The 26910-nt window shown below is 38.7% G+C and overlaps 1 protein-coding gene across 2 annotated transcripts in view; it reads right to left on the bottom strand.

The window, feature by feature from the left end:
* TAF3 (TATA-box binding protein associated factor 3) overlaps window positions 1-26910 on the bottom strand; it is a 207252-nt gene that overhangs the window by 74372 nt on the left and 105970 nt on the right. The gene's annotated exons all lie outside the window — the stretch shown is intronic.

The following is a 26910-nucleotide window of genomic DNA, read 5'->3' as shown; positions in this document are numbered from 1 at the left end:
TGGGAAGCTCGACTGAAATCGACAAAAGGCAATTTATGTATCGTCACGGGTGACTGCTAGACTGACTCTCCCTTTCCCCGGCTCTCACAGAGGGATGTCTTCCGAATCAGAATTATAAGAACATAACTAATAGAACATTATAGAACTTAATAAAAATGTCAACTTGTCACCTCTTGAGATATAACTGAAGTGGAGGCACATGATACAACCCCACTTGTGAAGCAAAAAAACTGACCTCAAAACAAATATTCCTGACTCCTTGAAGCTGTACTAAATTTGACACTTTGGGAGAAAATGACAAGAAGTAATTGAATATAAATTATTAAAAACAAAAAGAGTTCCAAAGTAAAATTTTACTGACTTTAAGAAACTAGGACCCCAGAGCCAGATCCAATACAAGGATGTCTCTCCCCTCTGTTGCTGACACACATGCTCCAGGCTCTCTATGACCAAACACCCACAAGTGTAAAAACCCAGCTACCACAATCCTGCCCTTTTCCTCAACATTGCCACCCAGTTCAAGTAAATAAGTTCTTGTATTTACTGACTCCATGAGAACTTACTATTTTCCAGAACTAACAGACACAGTCAGAAGGAAAGGATTTCACAGCCTCGAAGGCATCGGCGCAGCAAGAAGGATGTCCAGGATGATGAGGATACAGTGAGGCAGTGGCGAAGCAGAGGGAAGCGGCTCTTCCTCCTTTGTCAGATTGTGCCAAAGAACACATTTACCTTGATTACTCTACTTCACGGCCCACTCACTCTGAAACTCTTCACTGTCTGACCTGCCCCAGCCATTCACTGGAAACACTTTCCCCACGGTCTCCTGTAGCATCCTCATGTCCAGTTACAAATAATCCCCACCCTGCTGACCTGTATCTAGCAACAACTGCTGATCATTTGTCCTTTTTCTTGAAATTTTATTTTATTATTCATTTGAAGTTTAATTCAACAAATATTTACTGTATGCCTGTTCAATGCCAAACAGTAAAGAACTACCAGAGAGGAAAGACATTCTACCTGTCAACAAATTTGATCTAGCAGGCTAAACATGGTCACTCAGCTTGCTGTACTAATCCTCCCGAAAGACAGCTCTCCCAGTGGAAATCTCTCATGACTTCCACGCCTTACCTTCAGCTTCATGTTTGTGGCTATGTTTCCAACTTAACTTTTACTCTTATCTTCCTTGACTTTTCTTCCTTCCAGCAGCACTGCACCACTACAACAGGTCATCAGCTTTCCACTTCTGTACTTTATATTGTTTTCTTTTTCTTTTCTTTTCTTTTTTTTTTTTTTTTCTTTTTTGAGACAGGGTCTTGCTCTGTTTTCCAGGCTGGAGTGCAGAGGTGTGATCATAGCTCACTGCAGCCTCTAACTCCTGGGTCCAAGCGATCCTCCTACCTCAGTCTCCCAAGTAGCTGGAACAGCCATGCGCCATCATACCCAGCTAATTTTTTTATTTTTAATTTTTTGTAGAGATAGGGTCTTGCTGTGTTGCCCAGGCTGGTCTCAAACTCCTGGGCTCAAATGATCCTCCCATCTGAGTCTCCCAAAGTGCTAGGATTACTGGCGTAAGCCACCACACCTGGTCACTATGTTATTTCTTAACTGGAATGCTTTTTTCTCACACCTGCTTATTGAAATCCAATCTACTTTACAAGAGCTGTCTCAAATAATAATTCCCTTCATGAAACTGCTCCCAATCTGATTTGCACTATCCATTCCTCAAATCTCCACGGCAGTTTCTAACTTTATGAGAACTGCACACTCTTTTTTATACAGTTGTTTATCTGAGTTATCCAGGATTAGGAAACTATAAGCTTATCAAAGGCATGGACTGTGTCTTAAATCATTTTTGTCTTCTGAACCTTTTAATTTAAATCTATAAATATTCATCAGATAGTTATTATATGCATGGCATCACGCTAAAAATATAGTGGGTGCTTAAATATCTATTAGATTTAATTAAATTTAGACTGAATCATCTGGTAGTTTCCTGATAAGAGATGTATGGGAAGTAAATGTTTTCAGACTCCACATGTCTAAAATGTCCCTATTCTACCCTCTGACCTAACAGCTTGGTTGAAAATAGAATTTAAGGTTGAAATTATTTCACTCAAAATTCTGATGGTATGTACTACTGTCTTCTAATCTTCAACACTGCTCCTTCCTTCTACTCCATTATGAATTGCAGTCCTTTGTATGTGACTGGCAAGCACGTATAACTTCCTCCTAATCTCTGGTTTCCTCTAATTCGCAATAATGTGCCTTGGTATGCATTTTTATTCAGTCATTGTTATGGGTACCTTTTAGACTCTTGTAATACAGAGATTTATATGTTTTTCTTCTGAAAAATTTTCTTGTGTTATTTCTTTGATAATTTCAGTTCCTTTAGTTTCATTGTTCTCTCTTCTTAGGACTCCTTTTAGTTGGCTATAGGACCTCATAAATTAATTCTGTAGTTTTCTCACATTTTTTTCTCTCCTATTGTTCCTCTCTTTATCTAACTGTTCAGGTTTCCTTGACTTTATCTTAAAAACCCCTCCATAGAACTTTTTCTTTTGGTAATTATATTTTTAATTTCTAACTTGCTCTGGCTCTTTGACAGCTTGTTCCTCTTTGACATTTTCTGCTCTTATCTCTTGGAAGGGGTGTAGGTAGGGGTGTGTGTGTGTGTGTGTGTGTGTGTGTGTGTGTGTGTCTAGTTTTCTTCTATTTCCTACATTGTCTCTATTTCTGAGGTTTCAGCTTCTGCTTTTCATGTGGGATAACTTTCATGTCTGGTAGTTACTGGGTGTTTAAGCATGAGTCGCTGGACGCTCTACATGTAAAATGTTTGGGACTTTGCTAACTCGCGGGCTTCATTTTAAGATAACCTAGCTCTAAAATGTTATAATCAGTATGTATTTTCCCCGGGACAGCTCAGTTTTTTCAGAGAATCCTCCAATTTCCTGCACAGTAGGAGTCTGATGGAAAAGGGAGGAAAGTCTCACCTGTCAGTGTGGAGACTGACACCTAGACTGCATTTCAGTACTGAGCCCAACTCAATACTTGGCACTCAATGTTTAGCCAATAAACTGTTGAGTTTACTAAAAATTCAAATGTTTTTGCTAATAAACAAACATGCACAAACAGACTTTTATATCTTTTACATCCCTGCCTTCTGGAGTTGCTGATGACCCCCATTTCTGAACTCTTGGAGAGCAATCATCTTGTTTCCCATAAGCTTCTCCTCTGCAGGCTGGTATGTTTTAGCTTCCTCTACTCTGGTAAGTCAGTTCCCACTTTCCATCTCTTCCCTTGCTCTCTTATCCTTACGGCTTTATACATTTTTTAGTATCTTCCTATCATTGTAGTGGGGTTTAGGAAGAAGCACAAATGAACTCATGGGTCAATCCACAATGACAAACAGAAATCTCCGCTCCCTCAGGATTTAACTCCACTGTTCCTGAGGTTCAGTTATTGATCAACTCGCAGTCTCTTTCAACACTTAACATTCGGCAGTTTCATCCCTTCTCATGAGCTTAGCTATCACTTTAATGTTGCTGACTCCTAAATCTTTATCTTCACTTCTTTCCTCCTCTCTTATCTCAGTTTCATTTGCTTTGATTTCCTACTAGGCATCTTGGCTTGACTATTTCACTATCATTTCAAATTCAACAGGTCATAAATTGGCCTCATTATTTCTCCGTTAAAGGAGGCTCACATTTTCTTTTTTTCATCTGACCGGCTGTTCAAATTCTCTCAGTCAACTAGAGACATGAGTTTTCAAGCCTTCCCACTCACCATCCATATCTAGTCACTAAACAAGTATTATTCATTTCCCTTCAAAAAATCTCCTGTAATCACCATTTTCTTTATTATTCCCATTTGCTACCTTAGGCGAGGCCCTCCCATCACATTGCTCCTGAACTAAAATGTAACAGCCTGATAACCATAAACAGTCCACCTCCATCCTGTCCTCCTGCGCAGTGGGGCCCATGTCCTGCCAATGCTGTCTTCTTATCCTCACACACCTCCCCATCCCTAGCCACACCAAACTCCCAAGGCTCTCCACTGCCTCAAGTTAGGGATTTTTTTTTTTTTTTTTTTTTTTTTGACAGTTGGCAGAGCTAGCTGAGGTTTTATTTTGGACCAAAAAAAAAAAAAAAGCAATTGAATTGTTTTGTAGCTGGAGGTATGGGCAAGGGGGGTCCCCAGGTAGTAAACTCCCCAGGTGGGCTGAGGGCTAGGGCTGAGCCTCAGGTAGCTCTCCTCTTCCCAGTGCTACCCTGCATAGTGGCCTCCCTCCCAGGCTCTGGGGCAGCGCAGGAGGGGCAGGCTGGGAGGGGCTGCAGCAGCTGTTCACTTGGGCAGGACGTCGGAGGACTCGGACACCAGCTTCCCATCACGTGTCTTGATCTTCTTCACAACCACGGCCCTGAAGGAGCTGGTGCGGCTGAAGGAGGTGGAGACCGCACCAGAGCCAAAGCTGGAGCCCAGGCCGTAGCTGAGGCCGGGGCTTGTGAGGCCCCCATAGGAGCTCAGACCACCTGCAAAGCCGCTGGTGGTCTTCGTATGAAGAATACTTATGTTCTGCATCCCAGACTCCAGCCGGCTCTCCTCCCCCTCCAGCAGCTTCCTGTAGGTGGCGATCTGGATGTCCAGGGCCAGCTTGACATTCATCAGCTCCAGCAGCTGGAGACTCTGGGCCAGGAAAAGCTGAAGCTGGAAGCGGAGCTTGGCAACATGCAGGGGCTGGTGGAGGACTTCAAGAATAAGTAGGAGGATGAGATCAATAAGCATACAAAGATGGAGAATGAATTTGTCCTCATCAAGAAGGATGTGGATGAAGCTTACACGAACAAGGTAGAGCTGGAGTCTCGCCTGGAAGGGCTGACTGACGAGATCAACTTCCTCAGGCAGCTGTATGAAGAGCAGATCAGGGAGCTGCAGTCCCAGATCTCGGACACATCTGTGGTGCTGTCCATGGACAACAGCTGCTCCCTGGACATGGACAGCATCATTGCTGAGGTCAAGGCACAGTACAAAGAGATCGCCAACCGCAGCTGGGCTGAGGCTGAGAGCATGTACCAGATCAAGTTAGGGATTTTTAAACTCCACGAATCTTTACGCAGGGATGCCACAAATGATTTAACCTACTTAAAAATATGTATTTATTGTTTTAAATCATAGGACTCTAAGTTTTATTTTGTTGAAAAAAATGTTTTATTAATAAAAACATTTCTATTTCACATCTAAATACAGGTATCTTATTCTGGGATTTAAAGCACTAAACAAGCTAGCCACATCTATTGCAAAATCCCCTCTAAGCGGCCCTCAATATAAACCCCACTTTCCAAGCAGGCTGTTCCACTGACTGGTCTTAAATGCGGGCTCTGTTCCTTCTAAATTATGCAACTTGGTGTACCTTATTTAACCTCACTGTTACTTTGCCGACACTTCTACAAAACAGCATAAAAAAAGCACCCCTTTCCTAGCTAAGAATAAACAAGTTAAAGCATGTAAGAGTGCTGAGCACAGGGCCTGACTCACAGTAAGTGCTCTTGAGATGTTAGGTGCTGTGACTATTACTATTCCCTGTGACCTGTGTGTGTGATTCCCTCTCACCTGTTATTCATCCTTCAGGATGGAGCACAACTGTAAGGAGATGACAAGCCACAGACTATGAGAAAAATATATTTAAAAGGCGTATCTGATAAAGGACTGTCACCTAAATATACAAACAAACTTTTAAAACTCAACAACAAAAAAATGAACCATTCAATTTAAAAATGGGCAAAAGACCTGAACAGACACTTTACCAAAGATATATACAGATGGCAAATAGGCAAAGGAAAAGATGAAAAGATGTTCCACATTATATGTTATCAGGAGAATGGAAATTAAAACAACAATACCCCACTACACACCTATTAGAATGACCAAAAGCCGAAACACTGCCAATACCAAATCCTGGCAAGAATGCAGAGCGACAGGAACTCTCATTCATTGCCAACAGAAATGCAAAATGATACAGCCAATTAGGAAGACAGTTTGGCAGTTTCTTACAAAACTAAACATACTCTTACCATAGGATCCAGCAATCACACTCCTTGGCATTTACCCAAATGAACTGAAAACTTACGTCCCCACAAAAACCTGCAAACAGATATTTAGAGCAGCTTTATTCAACTGCCAAAACTTGGAAACAATGAAGAGGTCCCTCATTTGGTTAATGAATAAACTGTGGTACATTCAGACAATGGAATATTATTCAGCACTAAAAAGAAATGAACTATGAAGCCATAAAAAGATATGGAGGAATCTTAAATGCATATTGCTAAGTGAAAGAAGTCAAACTGAAAAGGCCATATACTGTATGATTCCAACTATGGCATTCTGGGAAAGGTAAAATTATGAATACAGTTTAAAAAAAAAATCAATGGATGCCAGGGGGTACAGGGAGGGAGGGATGAAGAGAAGCAGCAAAGAAGATGTTGATAGCAGTACAACTAGAATGTATGATACTGCAATGGTAGATACATGTCTTTATACGTTTGTCCAAACCCATGGAACGTGCAACACCAAGAGCGACCCCTAACGTAAACTATGGTCTCTGCTGACTATGATGTGCCAATGTAGTTTCATCAGCTATAATAAATGTGCCACTCTGGTGGGGGATGTTGATAGTGGGGGAGGCTGTGGAGGGAGCAGGCAGTGGGTGAATGGGAACCCTAAGTACTTTCTGTTCAATTTTACTGGGAACTCAAAATTGCTCTAAAAAATAAAGTCTATTAAGAAAAAAAAAAAAGATGCAGCTCAGGTCCTACCCTCTTCTGATATGCCAGTCCATAGAAATTTCTGCTTTTCCTCAACTCTAAAAGAACTTGCTGACATTTGATCCTTAATCGTATAATGCTTTAAACCGTAAGAGAAATCCTCATCTTATCTCCCCAACTAGAAGCTCCCAGGGATGACATTTTATAGCTTTTGACAGACCCCACAATGCCTAGTAAATGACGAAAAAGAAAAAGAGAAATGAAAAATTTCAATTAAGCAAGGCTTGTTTTACTTCGGGAAAATATTGTTATTGTGCTTGTTTCACTCCCAGAGTCTTGGAAGCAACGCGCACACAGCTAATGCTCTGTCTTCAGGGCCCGTCTTCCTTGTTGTCCCCTGGGTTCATGTGTTATTTGAATACTGTGGTTAGAGTCACGTCCTCTCTCTGTTTTACAATACAATCACACTAGTCCAGGACACCGCCGTGTCTCTTAGATTATCCCCACAGCCTCCCTCGGGCCTTGCTGCTTCCCTGCGTGAGCCCCTACAATCGGCAGCCCGAGTGAGACTCGAGAGTGCTCTACTCCTCCGCGCAGGGCTTCCCCAGGCTTCCCATCTCCCAATCCTACCTGAAGCCCTCACCGTGGTCTACAAACGCCCTCCGTACTAGGCCATTTTTATCTCCCTGTCCCTCGTTCAGGTCCAGTCGCACTTTGCTCCTGAATCAATGAGAAGTCTTCAGCCTCAAGGCCTGGAATCTGTGCTTCCTCTCTTTGGAATGTGCTTCCCCAATGGACCTGCAGGGCCTCTCCCTGATTCCCGTAAGTCCCTATTTAATTCTCACTTATCAGAGCCCCCTTCCCTGAATATCTAAAATATGAACCCCCAGTATTCTCTGGCCCTCTACTTAGCTTTAGCTTGCTTTATTTATTTATTTATTTATTTATTTGAGACGTTGTCTCACTCTGTCGCCCAGGCTGGAGTGCAGTGGCACAATCTCAGCTCACTGCAAGCTCCGCCTCCCGGGTTCACGCCATTCTCCTGCCTCAGCCTCCCGAGTAGCTGGGACTACAGGCGCCTGCCACCAGGCCAGGCTAATTTTTTGTATTTTTAGTAGCGACGGGTTTCACTGTGGTCTCGATCTCCTGAGCTTGTGATCCGCCTGCTTCGGCCTCCCAAAGTGCTGGGATTACAGGCATAAGCCATCGCACTTGGCCGCTTTTTCCTCTTCTTCTTCTTCTTCTATTTATTTATTTATTTATTTAGAGACAGAGTCTTGCTGTTGCCTTATTTATTTATTTATTTATTTATTTATTTATTTAGAGACAGAGTCTTGCTGTTGCCCAGGCTGGAGTGCAGTGGCACAATCTTGGCTCTTTGCAACCTCTGTCTTCCAGGTTCAAGCGATTCTCATGTCTCAGCCTCCCGAGTAGCTGGGATTACAGGCACGCACCACCACGCACAGCTGATTTTTGTATTTTTAGTAGAAATGGGGTTTCACCATGTTGGCCAGGCTGGTCTCAAACTCCTGACCTCAAGTGATCCACCATCCTTGGCCTCCGGAAGTGCTGGGATTACAGGCATGAGCCACCGTGCCCAGGCTCTTCTTAGTATTTATTAATATTTGTTGTTTTATGTGTTTTTCCCCCAGAACAAAGCTTCATGACGGTACAGACTTTGGTTTTATTCACTGATGTATTTTCAGCTCCTAGAACACGCCTGCCGCATGGGAGGGGCTCAATGAATATTTTTGAAATGAATAAATTAGTTAGTAAACTGATAGCATTTGATGTTTACAACTGCAATTATTATTGCTCTATATCATAGTACTTTTAAATATTAAAAGAAGGGAGGCCAGGTGCAGTGGCTCACGCCTGTAATCCCAGCACTTTGGGAGGCCAAGGCAGGTGGATCACTTGAGGTCAGGAGTTCAAGACCAGCCTGGCCAACATGGTGAAACTCCGTCCCTACTAAAAATACAAAAATTAGCCGGGCCTGGTGGCGGGTGCCTGTAATCCCAGCTACTTGGGAGGCTGAGGCAGGAGAATCGCTTGAACCTGGGAAGCAAAGGTTGCAATGAGCTGAGATCGTGCCACTGCACTCCAGCCTGGGTGACAGAACAGGACTCTGTCTCAAAAAAAAAAATAATAATAATAATAATAAGATAAAAGAATGGAAGGACATTAAGATTTTTATATAAGGAGGGAATGCCTACCACATTTCATTGAATCTGTCATCAATTATAAGACACACTTATTTTACATGCCATTAATGAAAAAACTCCTGCCAATTAAATTTTGACATGCATTTTTTATCACTTAGGAATTTTATTTTAGACTAACTGAACACTTGCTTAGATTTTCTTAATAGATCGCTCATCCATACATTTAAAAAAAGTGAAGTAAGTTGGTTAAGGTAGCCCTAAAAGTTCTTTCCTTTCAGTTTCTAATTCTTCTGAATTATTTTTCAAACTTGAGTTATCAGAATCCACGCCTTGCCACGCAGTATCAATCTCTATGCTATCGAGAGTGTTAGAAAGGCGGCATTTTGTGCTCAGTGAGCATCTCTGGGATTTTCCTACAAGCCACTGACACTCATTCTTCAGGTTTCGGTGCATGTGTGCAGGCGGTGACTACCATGTCATGACAGCTGCCAGGCAGTGACTGTGAGATGCATCTGGATTTCAGAAATGCTAAAATGGGGGGAAAACGTGCATCTTTGAATCCATAAAACATGTTTTTTTTCTCCAATATTATAATAGCCAAAGAACAGGCTTAAGATGTTTTCCATAATTTCATAGTCTATACTGCACATTCTTTTTCTGAATGGGCTTTTTTCTTTTGTCCCCTGCCCCTTTGAGGATTGAGGATTACAGCAGAAAGAATCATCACTAGAGACCTATGAAAGACAGCACTGATGTGTATATGTGCGTGTGCAAATGTTGAGGACATTTTCACTATCACTTTACCACTGTGAATACTGTCCTACTTTTCTTTTCTACTTGGATTTGGGGAGGAGGGAAAGAGACAGGATGAGAAGGCGAGACAGGGAACCCAGCACAGAAACTCCCTTGAAGATGTTATCAAAACTGAAACAGTCACCTTCAGTCACACATCTGCTCTCCAACAGCCCAAGTGAGGTGTCGCCAATGGTTGCATCAGAGCCCGCCGTGCAGCCTTTGGCTCCACACTGGATATTTCCCTTCCTCAGGTGGGTGCCACGCATAAAGCTGCTGCTCTGGGGAGATGCAGAGTGAGCAAGATATGATCACTCTTTCCACTATGTGCGTCTGATCTGGAATTTATTTCATGTAATCACTTATATGTTCAGTGGCTGACATTTTAAAAAGCAAAATGCCATAGTGTTTGCATTCCTACAGTGAATTTCTATGTACATGTTAACTGTTTCAAGAACATGAAATATAAAGGTAATCTTGAAGAGAATATAATACCTACTTATTTCAAAGTAGCCAGGTATTTTTTTTTTGGTTTGCTTTATCTTATCCCCCTTCTTTTAAGGCAGTAGGCTATCATATCCAACTATAAGGATTTAGGCAGAATTGGGTTTCCTTCTAGTCTTGCTCATTTAATATTAAGTGGAACATAGACTGGGCACAGAGGTTCACGCCTGTAATCCTAGCGCTTTGGGAGGCCATGGCGGGAGGATCACTCGAGCCCAAGAGTTCAAGACCAGGCTGGGCAATATATTGAGACTCCCATCTATACAAAAAAAATTAAAAATTAGCTGGGCGTAGTAGTGTATATCTGTATTCCCAGCTACTCTAGGGGCTGAGGTGGGAGGACTGCTTGAGCCTGAGAGGTCGAGGCTGCAGTCAGCCACGACTGTGCCACTGCACTCTAGCCTGGATGACAGAGCAAGACCCTCTCTCCAGAAAAAAAAAAAAAAAAATTAAGTGGAACATAAATCAACATCAGCTACACACTTGTATTTTGGACTAAGAATGGGGTTAACACAACTGAGCTTTACATTGGGAGTACTTCAAGTTAGAGAATACAGGAATGCTTTGTTTTGACTGGTGATTCTGGTTACACATTTAAAACATGACCCCAGATTCATAATCAATCTCTCTCCTCCCTCCTTCTCTTTCTCTCAGTCTGTCTCTTGACCTTTGGATATTTGCTGCAAAAAAACACTGAATCAGTACTTCCGGCATGTGTGCTATCTGCCGGAATACTAGCTAGTTGAGATGCCATTCCCTCTCTGTGGTGGACTGTACACACAGTATTCCATGAGCTTTTTGTGTTTTCCAAGAAGCGAGGAAAAGAGAATTATCTGCCCAGGTGAAAACTGACACTACTCTTTAGTGCGCAGATCTATTCCTTATACTATTTTAAATAGGATCAATTGTCACACTGACCGATATAGGTAGCATGTTCACCTCCTTTTACTTTTTAAAACAGTGACTATACTTCCAGTATTGAATATGCTCCGAGTTAAATTTCTAAGACTCAGTTTTTCCAAGAAGTAACTAAAACATAAATCCATAGGGGAACTCTGCATTTCTGTATCTCCATATAGGGTGGTATAATAATTTTCTTGAATAAAAGTAATTATAGGAAAATATATTCTGGTTGCATATCTCTAGCACTTTGTACTCCTCAAGACCCAGTACATTTCTATTATTTCATCTGCCACATTACATTGTAATGAATTCATTTCTGTTTTTGTCTTATCCATGAGGCCAAAGACAACAAAACAATACTTTGAGCAGGTAGGAACTGTCAGTCATTTGTGTATCTAGTCCTTTACATATAGTTAACTGCCCAGAAATGTTTGTGGATTAAATGAAATAATCACTCAGTATTAATACTTGTTGCCTGATTGATTACCCAGAACTAATTTACATAATAAAATTGCAGAACATACAATGAGATTTGAAAACATGGGCTTTTTATCTAAGAAATCCATTTAAGACTCTTCAAGGTATAATTACCATTTTCTTGCTTTTAGAACTTTCATGAAAATCTGTGGTCTGTTTATTTTATAGTCTCATTATGTCAGAAGTGTAGAATATTGAGAACCTGTCCCTGTGGTCTACCAGACTTAAATGATGGGCTGAAATTCCCTGAGATGCAATGTCACAATTAACAAGAATTTCAAGTATCCATGGAAAATCTATCGCAGAGGAAAATAGTAAGGGAACTCTGTCATAATGAATTTCAGGGTCAGCAGGAATATAAATATGGCATAGTGGTTAGGAACAGAGTTTCTTGGGGTTCAAGGACCAAGTTTGCCATTGATCAGTAGTAGCACACACACAAGTTACCTGACTTCATAGTGACTTCATTCATCATCAGTAAAATGAAGATAATAACAAAACTGACTCTGAGTTATTATGAGGGGTGAATTAAATGAGATAATGTGATACATATTAAACACTCGATGCATTTTGACTACCATGCAGGTAGATTAATCAAGTATAATATCTAAATAAAGCAAAAATTAAAAACACCAGGCAGTGTTACTATTATTACAGTATTAGATGCTTTTACTGGCATCAGATGACAACAGACTTCACTGGTACTGTAGAGTCAAATTAAGTTCTTCTTGTTCTATTTATAGTGTGCAGCACAGACTTGGTAGAAACAATTCTGGAAAGACAAAACTTGTGGGACTTATAAAGATCTTTTTCCTTCTAGAGCTATTAACATCTTATAGGTGCTACAAAAATATAAGCCCTTATATTTTTATATACAAAAGTATAAAAAATGTACATAATAGATAGCAATATCCTCTGCTACTTTTGTAGTGATAACAGAAAAAAAAATGGATACCAATATCGAGCATACCTATAGAACTGCTGACTATAAATTAATCAAAATTATTTTCTCAGTTGGATTCTATTTCTTAGGGAATACAAGACCTGTTCCGATCAAATGGTGCTTTAAAATGTTGATGACTGTACTCAGGTACTTTTCCCTTAGTGTCCAACATAAAATAAATTTGACTGCCAAGCTACTATATAGAATTAAGTTCCCATTAACTAAACAAAAAGAAGCAATTGTACTGTAGTTTAATACACTCCTTATAGCTTTAGAAAGGCACTGAACATACACATTTACCTTTTGTTCCAGAAGATTGTGTTAGAGGAGCAGAAAAATCAATTTGTACTCCCTACTCTAGAAATAGGGCTGGACAAGTCTATATCTAAATGGTCTGACATTTATCATTACTCACTAATAACCTATTCATGGATGATTAAGAATTTGTTATATATAATTCAAGTAAGTATCTATTTCTCTTTTTCCTCCCTTTCTACCCACCCACCTCTTACCTACATATGTATCTTGCTTATGTAACTGCTGGCCTTTTAGGATTTCTCTTAGGCTGTATCTTTTTGTTTGTGTGTTTTGAGAGGGTGCTACTCTGCTGCCGGGTTGGAGTGCAGTAGCACAATCAGGGTTCACTGCAGTCTTGACTTCCCTGAGCTCAAGTGATCCTCCCGCCTCAGGCTCCTAAGTAGCTGAGACCACAGGTGTGTGCCACCCCACCTTGCTATTTTGTTTTTGGTAGTAGGGTCAGGGCCTCCCTATGGTGCCCAGGCTGGTCTTGAAGTCCTGGTCTCAAACAATCCTTCCACCTTGGCCTCCCAAAGTGCTGGGATTATAGGTGTGAGCCACCATGCCTGGCCCCAGGCTGTATCTTGAATACTTACACAGACATGTAATTTCTTACTTGGACCCATTCTTACTGTTCTCTTTTCTTGTCATGCCTGGACATTTTTTTTTCCATCTTACCACTTTAGAACCACTGTAATATTAAAGCCTAGATCTAAAATGAGCAGAAAGAGTATTCCATATTCTTATTTATTGGTAACGTTGATTAAATAATATAGCCTTATTATATTTTAAAAGTAAAAAATACAGATAAGCAATGCGAACATTAAAAAATATATAGGGCCAGGAACGGTGGCTCACACGTGCAATCCCAGCACTTTGGGATGCTGAGGTGAGTAGATCACTTGGGTCCAGGAGTTTGTCTATAAAATTACAAAAATTAGCCGGGTGTGGTGGCACATGCCTGTAGTCTCAGCTAACCTGGAAGCTGAGACAGGAAGATCACTTGAAGCCAGGAGATGGAGGTTGCAGTGAGCCAAGATCAGGAGCACTCCAGCCTAGGTGACAAAGCCAGACCCTATCTCAAAAAACAAGCAAAAACAAAAACATAGCCCCCAAACAAACAAAAACATCCATAATCCATAATAATCCTACTATCCAGAGGTACTACTTCCTTGTATGCATCTTACTTCACACAATCATTCCTTAACTGTAAAGAACTGAATTGATAACAGTAGTCTATTAATAGATTTTGGAAGACTATTACCAAAAAAAAAAAAAAAAAAAAAAAAAAAAAAAAAAAAAAAAAAAAAAAAAAAAAAAAAAAAAAAAAAAAAAAAAAAAAAAAAAAAAAAAAAAAAACAGAAAATAAATTACTTCTCTCAATTAACACAAATGAAGAGATTTTCATAATTCTAGTTATAGTATAACTATAGTACAGTATAGTTGAAGACCTGTCTCTGTATAAAACATTTCCTAATATTTAGAAATTAAATCCTTCTAAGTGGATAGACAACAGTCTGGAAGGCAAAAACCTCCCTTAAAAACCAAACCTAAAATACAGTTATTACATTAAATTCAAGTTTCTGCAAATTTTGCTTTGCAACAAAAGAATAAATATTCTCTTCAAGACTCCAGTTCTAACAGTAGGGGCAAATGCAGAACACTTAAAAAAAATTCTTCTGTGGAGATGAAAATGTTGACATAAGCACCATGCTTTCAATTACACACTGTCACCTACTTTATAATATGCCTACTTCTCCAGAGGTCAGCCTTCAAGAAGTCTCGTTATTTCAGAATATAGTCTCTGAACCTGAAAACAAAAGCTGCTAAATGACAACTACAAGTCCATTGCATTATTTGATAAGAGAAAGAGCCCCAGTCTTAGGCCATTACCTAGATCATTGTGAGTAGAATGACAGAAAACCCCAGAAGGAGTAGAAAAGCCATTACAACATTCATCCTTATCTGTTCTAAATCGCCAACACAACAGTTCATGGTTATTAACACAAGGGAAGTCCTACAAGCTTCACTGGCCCACCTAGGAATTATAGTAATTATTATTGATAATGACACCCTTGAGTCAACAGGCAAAATATGTCTGAAATACTCTAGTTAGGAAATTCATAAAACCTATGACACAATTTGAAGATTTCCATAAATGCATTAAAATGGCATTTTTTGACACAAAAGGTAAAATTACATGAAAAACACATTTAAGTGACCCACTCAGTTACTAAAGATGCAGGATTAAGGTAATTCTGCTATAGTGTAACAATTTCAATTAGCTCACTCAAAAAATACTTAAGTACTTCCTATGTGGCACTAGGTATCAGGTACTGGGACACGGCAGTGAGTTACACAGGCAAAAATGCCTGACCACATGGAACTTATATTTTAGTGGAATATACAAAACAGTTAAGAGTAGTATTTACTTCCTGGTCCTTTCATTGCGGAAGGTCAAAGGTCTGTAAATCAGTGTTGTTACTCACACCTTATAGATCTAAAATAGGCACAAATGGAAGACCTCTTAACCCTTGGTTTTACAGCCAAGCTTTAAAGACTAGTCTCTTTCAAAATAAAATGTTAGAGGCCATAAAACAAATAATTCTTCATCAAACATTCAGAACTCCAAAAAAGGGGGGGGAGCCAAAAAACAATGTCCAGATTTCGAGAAGAAAATCTTGACCCTGTGATTCCAAGGGTGATGACACTTTTAAACATATCCCGTTATTTCTGCAACTTCCTTGTTGCTGAGAAGAAGGAAACAATGCCTCTTCATAAGCAAAACATGATTATAACTCTTATTAACATAACTTTTATACTTTCTTTTATAAATCTGGTCGGGTGGTACCTATTACATTGTCAACTACATATATTATCATACTTAGTTCATCACAATTAAATATCACAATTTAAGGAGGAAGGGGTTATAACTGATTTTTATGAAGTAGAGTCTGAAAAGATTCTGGGCATTACCTGACGTTAAAATATAGAGCAATCACTTTTGTAGATTAGTTGTTGGGCAACTCATAAAATATTCTGATTCCACATTATCTACAACCAAGTATGGAGAAACTGAGGTACTGGTGGAGGAGGGAAGAAAGGACATTTGAGGAAGACAGTGGAGGGGACAAAAGAGAGGCAGAGTTGAGAAATTCTCTTCCACATTTTCAAGCCTAGGGTTTAGAGGTGACAATTCTTAAACATTTAGACAACTAGCAAAGGACTACTTGAGTGACTTCCAATCACCAGGAAGATGTTCAGAAAAACACGTAGAAAAAGGCCAATGTGAGTGGAGAATGGAGAGAAGAATGAGAATGGCAATTACGTGGCCACCATGGACAAAATAATTTGTGCTCATTATCCTCCCCTTTGCAAATTTAATGACTCAAAACCATTTGAAATTAATTTTAAACTCATGGATATGAATGATGAGTACATAACATTAACTCAGAAAGTATTCTCTGAATGAGGACCCTCCACAATACTTGGGCATGACCAGTGCTTGTTTCTTTATCACTTGATAAGTCACCTAGTTATCCCATTGTCATGATCTGATCGTTTTCTGTGTTTATCCCCCACCCCATGTGTAGTATTTTCCATGGCAGGCCACTTTCATCTTTGGATTCTCAACCTCTAGAATACCGCTACTGATAATATATATACACGTTGAACCAAACAGTAAAATACTCTTAATTCTCTCTGACATTGTTAATACTAAAATGCTACAAAAAGTAAATTTACGATAAAGTAAATTTACCCATGATTAAATAGCAGCAAAGTTTAAAAACTATTGCTTACTAATCTTAAACTTGACAGAAAACTGAAAATTTTATTTTAGATATAATAGGCTCAAATTCGGATTCTAAAAAGGAAGAAAAAAGAATTACTGAAGTAACTGTATTAGTGGATAAATTTTAAAGACATATTTTGTTTTAATTTTCAATTGACCAGAGTAATTATACAGATTTTAAAAGAGCTTATTATAGATGTAATGCTGAACCTCCATAATAAACAGACAATAACTCATGTAAGAAGCAGCAACAATTGTTCACATATAAAAAGCTAATCTCATAAAGTCTTATAAGAACATTTTGTTCTTTTAAACTGTAAAATACAAGCACTTTGCAATTCTGTTTATGCTATATGGACCTGGTAATACTTTTTCCTAATCAGATACTTGAAAAGGGATTCTTAGCCCAAATGAATCATCAAAATTCTGAATTAATGAAGCTTAACTTTTACTCAATCAAGTATGGCAGGACTTACTGAACATGCACAAAATGTACAACATCGTAGTGGCCAATCCACTTCTTCCTTGGCTTAATAAAAAAAAAAAAAGTTTGATATATTAAAAGATGAACCAATAACCCATTGAGGGAGAAAGTAAAGAGGAAAATATCATATGATTATTTAGGTCATTCAAAGAACACCTACAAATTAATTTACCCTTTCTCAGTCAGATCAGTAACATCAAAAGTTAATTTTTTTAAAGATGAGAGATCTTCAATATTTATAAACAACAACATCCTTTCTAAAAGCAAAACTTTATACATAATTATAAAAGGCAGTTGCCCAGGCTGCTCTTGAACTCCTGGGCTCAAGCAATCCTCCCACCTTGGCCTTGGCCCCCTAAAGTGCTAGGATTACAGGCGTGAGCCACTGCACCTGGCCTTACCAGTCTTAAGAGATTATTACAATCCCAGAATATTCTTCAACTAAACTAATCAAGGTATTGAAATTGTAAAAAATCTTACTTTTCCTTCCTTCCTTTTTCTTTTCTTTCTTTCTTTTTTTTTTTTTTTTTTTGAGATGGAGTTTCCTTTTGTTGCCCAGGCTGGAGTGCAGTGGCACAATCTCGGCTCACTGCAACCTCTGCTTCCCAGGTTCAAATGATTCTCCTGCCTCAGTCTACCAAGTAGCTGGGAATACAGGCACACCACCACCCCTAATTTTTTGTATTTTTAGTAGCAACGGGGTTTCACCTGTTGGCCAGGCTGGTCTCGAGCTCCTGACCTCAAGTGATCCACCTGCCCCAGCCTCCCAAAGTGCTGAGATTACAGGCATGAGCCACTGTGCCTGGCCAGAAATTTTAGTTTTCAAAGGCCACCATGTAAGTTTGTTATAAATAATCGAAGTCAGACAAGAAGCACTCCATGTTTATAAAAGAGGTTAACACCTCCGTATTACCACTGTCATCAGGACGAAATGTATTCACATGCATTTACTTGTTGCCTACAACTAAGCCAAGGTGAGTGCAAAGCCAAGGTGGTAAGTCAAGGCTGAGCCATTATGGCAGAGCCTCGCCTGACCTGCCAGAGGGTCCGCACACATGTCCACACAGATGTAAGCTTTCTGGTTCCATCTGATGCATAAACGTGTAATGAACATAGTTATTTACAAGATCAGCAAAGAACTACAATTCTAGTCAAGTACACATTTTTGAAGTTTAAAAATAGACCTTTATCCCAAGGTTCACAGAAAACTCCTTAGGTTGCCAGTATTAGTTAATACCTCTGTGGTCTCCTAAGGGTTGAAACTTGGTATCCTACACATTTGAAAAAGTGAATTAAAAAATTATTTATATAGTTTGAACCTTACAAATCTAGAGTATTTCTCACTTTTAACAGCATGAAACAGTAGTAAGATATCAGGAAACTAAACTGACATGATTACCCCAAAAGTAGAACCCTTAGCCATCTAAACCTTCTAAACAACTTATGTTTTAAGCGAGATATGAACATGTTTGCGTGCTATGATAAAGTGAAACAAATGTGACAACCAGAGAACTAGGGATTTTTCTCTAACTTTAAAATTCATGTCCCTCTCTCACCACAAGAAAAAAAAGAGCACAGATAGTGTTCTGTTGGGGTGGTGAGATTATGAGCGTTTTTCTTGTCTACTTTTCAATTTTTCTGTAATGTTACACGTATTTAAAAATAAAAAAGAATAGATTTTTAAAGGATATTTGTTCACTCACAGGATCACTACCAAGATAGAACATTCTTAACTTCTACCAAAAGAAATAAGTTCCATGTTAGGAAAGGTTAAAGAGAAAATGGTAGACATGCCCACATAAAGATGTGCAAATGACCTACACACTTGACTTCGATGTTTGTTGTTGTTTGATAGGCAGATCCCCAGACTTAACAAGCAAAACTCACAGGGAATTTCAAACTCCTACATGAAAAAGCAAGTATAGACACTTACTAAGTCAAAACAGCTACATTACAGAACAAAAAGCCCATACTACTCAGACGACCTTCTAAAATCAAAACATGCTAGCAGAGAACCATCCTTTCTTCCATGGTTTTGTACTTATGCTTTCTCATCGGGTTAGCACAAAATAAAACAAACTCAGTGCACTCTACCAAAAAAAGAAGTTTTGGCTTTCCATTTCTCCCTCACACTTTCTCAAATACCCTGGCACCACGTTTAGAACAGTCAGTCACAAACACTGTCTAAGAATGATATATTCAAACTTAATTATGTCGATCGATAGTCAAGACCTTGGAAGCATTCTTTTGAATGGCATTGGTGTGCACAAAGAGAATCTTATCTTAATGAAAGGATGGCCTAAATGCTGTCAATCACGGACTTCAACTGTCTGAAATTTGTTTCTATCAAATTTTTAAAAATTCAAGTACAAATTATCCTTTATACCTTAGAATATTCCTTTATTTTCAAAATGAAATTGAACAGTTCCATTATAACTTCATATCAAATGTTAGCTTTATACAAATTTCTGAAGATATCTAGCCTTGGTTTCTGTATTAAAAAGTTAATCGTGCAAAAATTCAATTTTTCCCCATTTATTCTAATACAATGGATGATCAACTATAGCAATATTTGTATAGTTATCCAAAAAATTGGGGGAGTCCTTTTTTTTGTATTTAAAAGCAGGGAGGTACTCTTTTTAAAAAAGTTTTGCCATCATGTATCGGCTACTCTATTGAATACAGGATGAAAACCAAAGCAACTGTTGGGGAAGGGGGGCTTTTTTTTTTTTTTCTATACAGCAAATACAGCAATACTTCAAAACTAAAATAAAGCCAGAAAAAAGTGATTAAGCTCTTCGTGAGATATTTTAAACATAAAGATATGGCACATACTGGAAGAATAAAAGTTAGCATTAGTTTTCATGTAATATTACAGAATACAGATATTAAAATTCCACCCCACCCCAAAGGACACGAGTCCATTTTCATAACACACACAAAACCTATAACAAAAGGTAATAAACAGACACATAAAACACATTTATATTATTTCAGATGTGAAACAAAGCAATTTTAAATTACATCTGACACCCTGTTCTTATCATTATTTTTTTTAAACATTTTTTTAAACACTAAGTTGAATGAGACACTGCTCTATTTCTGTTCACTTCCAGGAATCGAGGATATAGAATGTTAGCCTCCAACATGCGTGGTTTTGCTATTGGAGATTTCTGTCATACTCATAGTAGAATGTAAATACAGTTGCTTATATTTAATGACTTTTGTTTATTCATATGGAAAGAAAAAACTTTTAATAATGATAGCATGAGATAATTAACTGTTTGGTAGGCAGACCAGAAGTCCTATATAGATGATTTATAATACGTTAAGAGAAACTAATGTTATTAAGTGGTTTAAGTGTAGAATCTGGAAGATACAAGTTTTCTAATAAGCCTATTATTTGTGACAGATCAAGACACTGCTCCAGTTGTGCATTTTAACTGCTTTTTTATCTCTAAGGTGACAAGGCTGAGATAAAATGAACTCCAAGTGATTTCTAAATATTTCAAGAAGTAGCATTGTGTTGTAACATCGCTTGAAAACAGAAGACCTTTTACACGTTCCAGTATGTAAAACTGGCAGTTAGTAATGAAACACCAATAACTTAGTAATAAACTATGATCAAGGGATTGCCAACCATCTGTTTACAAACCTATTATTTAAATGAGGACAGGGTACAACAGAGTCAACAATCAAGTCTCAATCACCAGGCAGTCATCTCAACGTGTTATGCTTTTAGTCAAATAGTTTTACTTAACATAAGAACAACCTACATTATTAATCAGCACATTGTAATTTGCAGTGTCTTGGGATTTAAAAAGATATTGGGGTATCTGTTTGCTATTTGGAATATCACTTGATAATCACCTATGTTATACAGAAAAGAGAGGCTTGGAGAAACTGAGGAATGAGATTAAGACAGTACAACATTCACAATGGAAAAGTCCCACAAGTTTCTAACCGACACACTGGTCCTCTGATTCTGTGAAACAGCAATAAAGAAATCTACCACATTAGGACCCAAATAAAACCTAGTCCAAAACCTTTTCACAATTAACATTAGTTCAGTGATAGTTTGTGTATTCAATGAGCAAAAACAAATTCAAGTAGACAGAAGTACTCAATTATAATAAGGCTTGAGAAATTTGACAAGATTAAAGAGGCAAATATTTCTTTTAAAAATTCCTTCGAGTTTGAATACTGAGAGTTGAATTTATTAAGTAAACAGGCCATCACTGTTAAGGAAGTAACATAAAACATATATGAACATAATCTATTCCAATTCAAGTCTGACAAAAATTTGTGATTCTTGGAGACGGAAAATTATACCTTTATGTTTCAATATATTAACTAGCATATTCTTAATAAATGTTCCCTGAAATAAGAGAAATATGATTTCTCCTTAGCTCTGGCATTTAAGCTTTTGATCATATGACAATGTCAGAATTAGAAAAGAAAAATCATTTTAAAATAAGTCGTTTTTAAAAAAAAAATTTAGTCTTCCAAATTTTCTTCTATAATATTCAACTAACAATAATATCAGCGATTTGGCTGAAATCTCAAGATTTAAAAATGCAAATGCTTGCAAAAAAAGACTATACAACCTTACCTGAAATATTCTCTGTAGTAATCATTTTCAAACTTTGGTGGTGACCCACAGTAAAAGGTATTTTACATTTTTCAATACAGACTCACACAAATATATCTGTGTAAGTGCAACAAAAGTTGAAATAATACCTCGTCTTACTAGGAGCTATGTATTATTTAATTTTTTAAAATGCTGGTTTCAACTCACTAAACTGATTTAACAACCATTAATGGGTCATGACCTGAAGTTTGAAAAACACTGCTCAGAAAGTTTAAATGGGGGAGGGAAGGTATCAAAGAAAGTCGATAAAGTACTTAATTTAGCTTTAAACAAAAATATCTTGGCTAAGTAATAGATGACTAAAAAGTGAGAATTTTTAAAGGCAGTAGGGTAATAACCTCATTCTCAGTAGCCTACATACTACATTATATTTCTCAGCAACTAAAGTGGAAAGGATAGAAAAACTACCAAATAAAACTGTTCTTCCCTTCTACTTCAAAGTAAAGCTAATTATGTATTTTGTTAATTAGATTTCAGATAGGAGACATTATCAACAAAGCCAAGGAAGAATTAAGAAATATATAATATGGCATTGCAGTAAAGAAAGAGTAAAAAAAAAAAACTTAGAAAAGAAATATATAATGTCTGAGACAGCTTCTGGCCTAGAAAAGAGCTCCTGAGAATTATCTAGGGATTCCAATTTCCCTCAAACAGAACGCCACTAATATCCTCCAGATTGGCTGGCCCAACCCCTAACCACCTCAAGAAAATGTTTACATTAAAGCTAGGTTCAAATGGAAGGTCAGTTAGCTTTAAGATTTGGGAAACCAGCAACAGCTTTTTAGCTACAGTATAAGTCACTGTTAAAAAAATTATTAACTTTCTAAATTGACAAAAACTCTATTTCAATACTACCAAATTTCCTTCAAATATTTGGTAAGATAAGCTTTATTTCAAGAATGTTTTACCCACAATTCAAAAAGCTTTTCAGATTTAGCCATATTATTTTAAAGAATGACAACAATTACTTGTGATTTTCATCTCAATTCTGACTTTTAAAATGGCAGTTTATATCAAGTAAACAAGATAAGGGATTTATATCGTACAAATTCAGATTTGTTCTTTAGAAACTGTTTCTGTGAATAATACAGAATAGACACCAGAAGATTATTTTCTATTTCATTATAGGCTACATAAAAATCACCATGACTTTATTTGGAATAAGACGGCCAGAAATGTTTTTATCATTTAAATTGCAGAACAACATACAAAGCATAAAAAGTTCAACTTTAGGAACAAGATTGAAATCACACAACACACCCATAGCGTTCATGTAGTAGGGGAGAAAACTCAACAAATGAACCAAGCATTTACACACACACACACACACACACACACACACACGTTTAAATTTTTTAATTTTTAAAATTAAAAAATTATTTATTTGCTCAAGAAATAAATAAATTTTGTCACGCAGGCCGGAGTGCAGTGGTGTGATCACATCTCATGTGCAGCCTCGATCACCTGCACTCGAGAGATCCTCCCATTTCAGCCTCCCAAGTAGCTGGTAACACAGCCACATGCCAACATGCCAACATTTTTTTTTATAAAAAAATATAAAAAATTCTAACTTCCCTTCACCTTCCTGTTAAACCTCTGAGGAGTCTACCTCCATCATAGCCCCCTCAACTGGTAGCAATTTCTTCTTCTGTATACCACGCAGCAAGTTGTCTGGAGGTGAGGTGAGTGCCTCCTTGCTCTTCATTTTGCTTCTAAACTATCGTCCCTCCTTCCTTCCACCTGCTATCCCTCCTTGTAGCAAACATCTTGGAATGAAAGGGTTATGCCTCTTCCTTTTTTGAAGACTTTAGTACCTGGTTTACTGTTCTCTCCACTTCTACCCAAGTGTTCCCAGGCAACAGATAGAAATATGGTAGAGATACGGTCTACGGAATATAATACATCCAAAACCTAGCTAAGCTTCAGGCTGAGTGCCTGGGTCAGAAGTCCCAGCTTGCCCCTTCCCGACTGATGTCTGGAGGCCTGCCCCCCTGGTGCATCTGCTTCTATATCAGCAATAGGAGGACAAGCACAGAATCAGGCCCAACTCCACCCCAGGACCCACATTCCCATCATGCTCCCAGCTCTTGTTCCTGGCTGTGCCACAGACTGAACTTGAACCAGCTCACAGTCTCTCCCTCCCATGTGTCTCTTCCTCAACATCAGTCACCTGGCCCAGTCCCAATCCTGGTCAAATCCTACTCTTCCCTTACTCTAAGTCTACATGTGGCGCTGCATTGGACCCTCTTTAAACACAGAAACATACATTCCAAATGGGCCCACAGCACTGCCTGGCAATCCCACCTCTTCCCTGGATCATTCTCTCTCCCATTTCATACCTTCTCATCTCTCTTCAAACCTTCATCACACCCCTTCTCCTTTCCTCACTCCCAGTCCTTAACTGTTTCTTGTTTTATGCATTTCATTAGTAAAAACAACCAGAACTACCTCTTCCCAAGTCAGCCAATGTACTCAAGGGCTCTGTTCTTCCACTTATCCCCACGCTAACCATCCATGAGCATACAAACATGCCGTAATATCCGAATTCTAAAAACAAAACAGAACAAATGCCCCTGGTCCAGCTACCTTCCTGTGTCTGCTCTTTGTCATGTCTAAACACTGAAAGTGACTGTACTTGTTGCTCCTTCCTACCTTCCACTCCTCTCCTCGGTCTTCTCCAGTCAGACTTTTGCCCCAACCATGCACTCAAATTGCTCTTGTCAAGGTCCACAGTGGCCTCTCTCTTGCCAAATCCAATGGTCCATTTTCAGTTTTCATCTTACATAACTTCAAAAGTATTTCCTTCTTATTTCCCATCTTTCCTCATTTCCTCTCTTCTCCTCGCACCCCATATCTAGTCCAGTAGCACAACTGCTTGTTAGGCTTTCACGGCCACCTTGGTGGGGCAAACCCCCATTCCCCCATCCGGTTACAGCCTCAGAACCCGACCTATTCTCCGGAGAGCAGGCCAAGTACACTTGTTAAAAGAGAAATTAGACCATGCTGCATCCTTGACCAAAATGCCTTTTAGATTACAAAAAAATCCCAAGTCCATTCCATATCATGGCCTACAAGGCCCCATAGGAACTGGTCCCTGCCACCCTATCAAATCCATCGGCCGTTCCACAGTTACTTCCCACCATTCTCTCTAGATTCAGTCCTGCCACAAAGCTCACTCCCTCTCATGCACAGCTGGTTTCTGTGTGACAGCATCTGTACTTGCTGTTCCTTGTGCCTGAAATGTTTTAACCTGAGCTATCCACGTGGACTTCTTCCCTTAGATTTGCTTGAATGCCATCCTGATGGCTCCACCAACTGCAACTCCTCTCCGACACTCCATCCTCGCTCTCTTTCCCCTCCTTGCTTCTTCTCACAGCACTTATTACTGCCTGAAATTTTATCAAATGTTTACTTTCACATTGTCTGTCTCCCCAGCTAAAATGTGGGTGGCACTACATAAGCAACCTCGTTTCATCCACTGGAATATCTGCCATGTCAAAGGACTTACTGGTACTTATTGAGCATAGAGATGTTCTCAATGAATATTTGCTGAATGAATAAACTTAGTAAGCAGTGGTGAGGCTCTGAACCCAGATCCCTATGAATCCAAAGCCTGTGTTCTTTCCAGCACACAACAGACAGTCTATATTTCTCAAGAAAATAATTGACTATGAACCCAATTACATTTCCTTTTGTCAATTAACTTACTTCAAAATTATTATGTATTAAGATAAACAATATGGCTCAGATAGTAAGTAAAATGAAAAGCACCATTGTTGAAAGAAGAAACCTACTTACACTCCTGGGTTGGGTTAAGGCAACAAGATATATAACCATCCACATTTATACATAAAAATAAAAATGGTTTCTAAAAAGATTCCCTTAAATATCAAGTTGTGCTAAACCAGTTAAGCCTGGATTTGATCTACAAAATTAAATACATATATATACTTTATTTTTAAAAGCTCACCTATTATTAAAAACATGTCTTTTGCAAGTTTAACTGCCTTGAAAGTTCCATTAAAAAGAAAATTATGTGTTAAACATGATGTTATTATAAACAAAGTATAATAAAATTGGGAGACATGTAGGTATATTAGCAGATACATTGACATATTTTTAGAACGAATTCAGTTCTTGCATTCTTAAAATTAACAGACATACTTATCCTACTTCATAGCTAACTAAAATCTACATGTGACGCTGATGAGTTACAGCAGGGTGATGGTGCATAAGGCTAATTACATGATTCATTCTACTTTTGTATATGATAGTTTTATGCATGTATGCAACTTAAAACATGGTCAAAAATAGGAATACATACATTAATTACCTGAAGGAGATTAAGACAAAGACATAATGTAATAATCCATTAACAAAGGAAAGTGTCTAGCTCACTGAAAGCAAGGTTTCTATCTTCTAAAGAACCTGAACAAGTCACTCCTGGGTAGCATCCAAACCAAACACTTTGGGTTAAGAGGTGGAGCTACACTGAAATATTTATAATCCATTCACTCCTCTGACACAATAAATACAACAGACTGTTTAGACTCCTAACAAGACTGGGGCTTTAAAAACTACATGTTTTTGGTTTTTTTTTTTTTTTTTCTTAGACAGAGTCATACTCTGTCACCCAGGCTGGAGGGCAGTGGCACAACCTCAGCTCACTGCACTCTCTGCCTCCCAGGTTCAAGCAATTATCCTGCCTCAGCCTCCCAAGTAGCTGGGGTTACAGGTGCCTACCACCACGTCCGGCTAATTTTTGTATTTTTAGTAGAGACGAGATTTTCACCATGTTGGCCAGGCTGGTCACAAACTCCTGACCTCAAGTGATCTGCCCACCTCAACCTCCCAAAGGTGCCGGGATTACAAACGTGAGCCACTGCGCCCAGCCTACATGGTATTATAAACCTAGGGTGCCATGATTCTTTAGGAGCCTAAAAAGCCCTCACCTATACTGTGAGACTTCGCCCCTCTGGCAGTAGAGGAAGAGCAAAGGGACGAGCGCAGGTTCTTCATAAAAGGAGGCGGGAGGATCACGAGGTCAGGAGATTGAGACCATCCTGGCTAACACAGTGAAACCCCGTCTCTACTAAAAAATACAAAAAATTAGCCAGGCGTGGTGGCGGGCGCCTGTAGT

This window comes from Hylobates moloch, unplaced genomic scaffold (genome assembly GCF_009828535.3).
Source record: "Hylobates moloch isolate HMO894 unplaced genomic scaffold, HMol_V3 SCAFFOLD_2, whole genome shotgun sequence".
In the NCBI taxonomy this organism is placed as follows: Eukaryota; Metazoa; Chordata; class Mammalia; order Primates; family Hylobatidae; genus Hylobates; species Hylobates moloch.
Note: the sequence above shows the minus strand (reverse complement) of the source record. Positions and strands in the feature narration are given on the sequence as shown.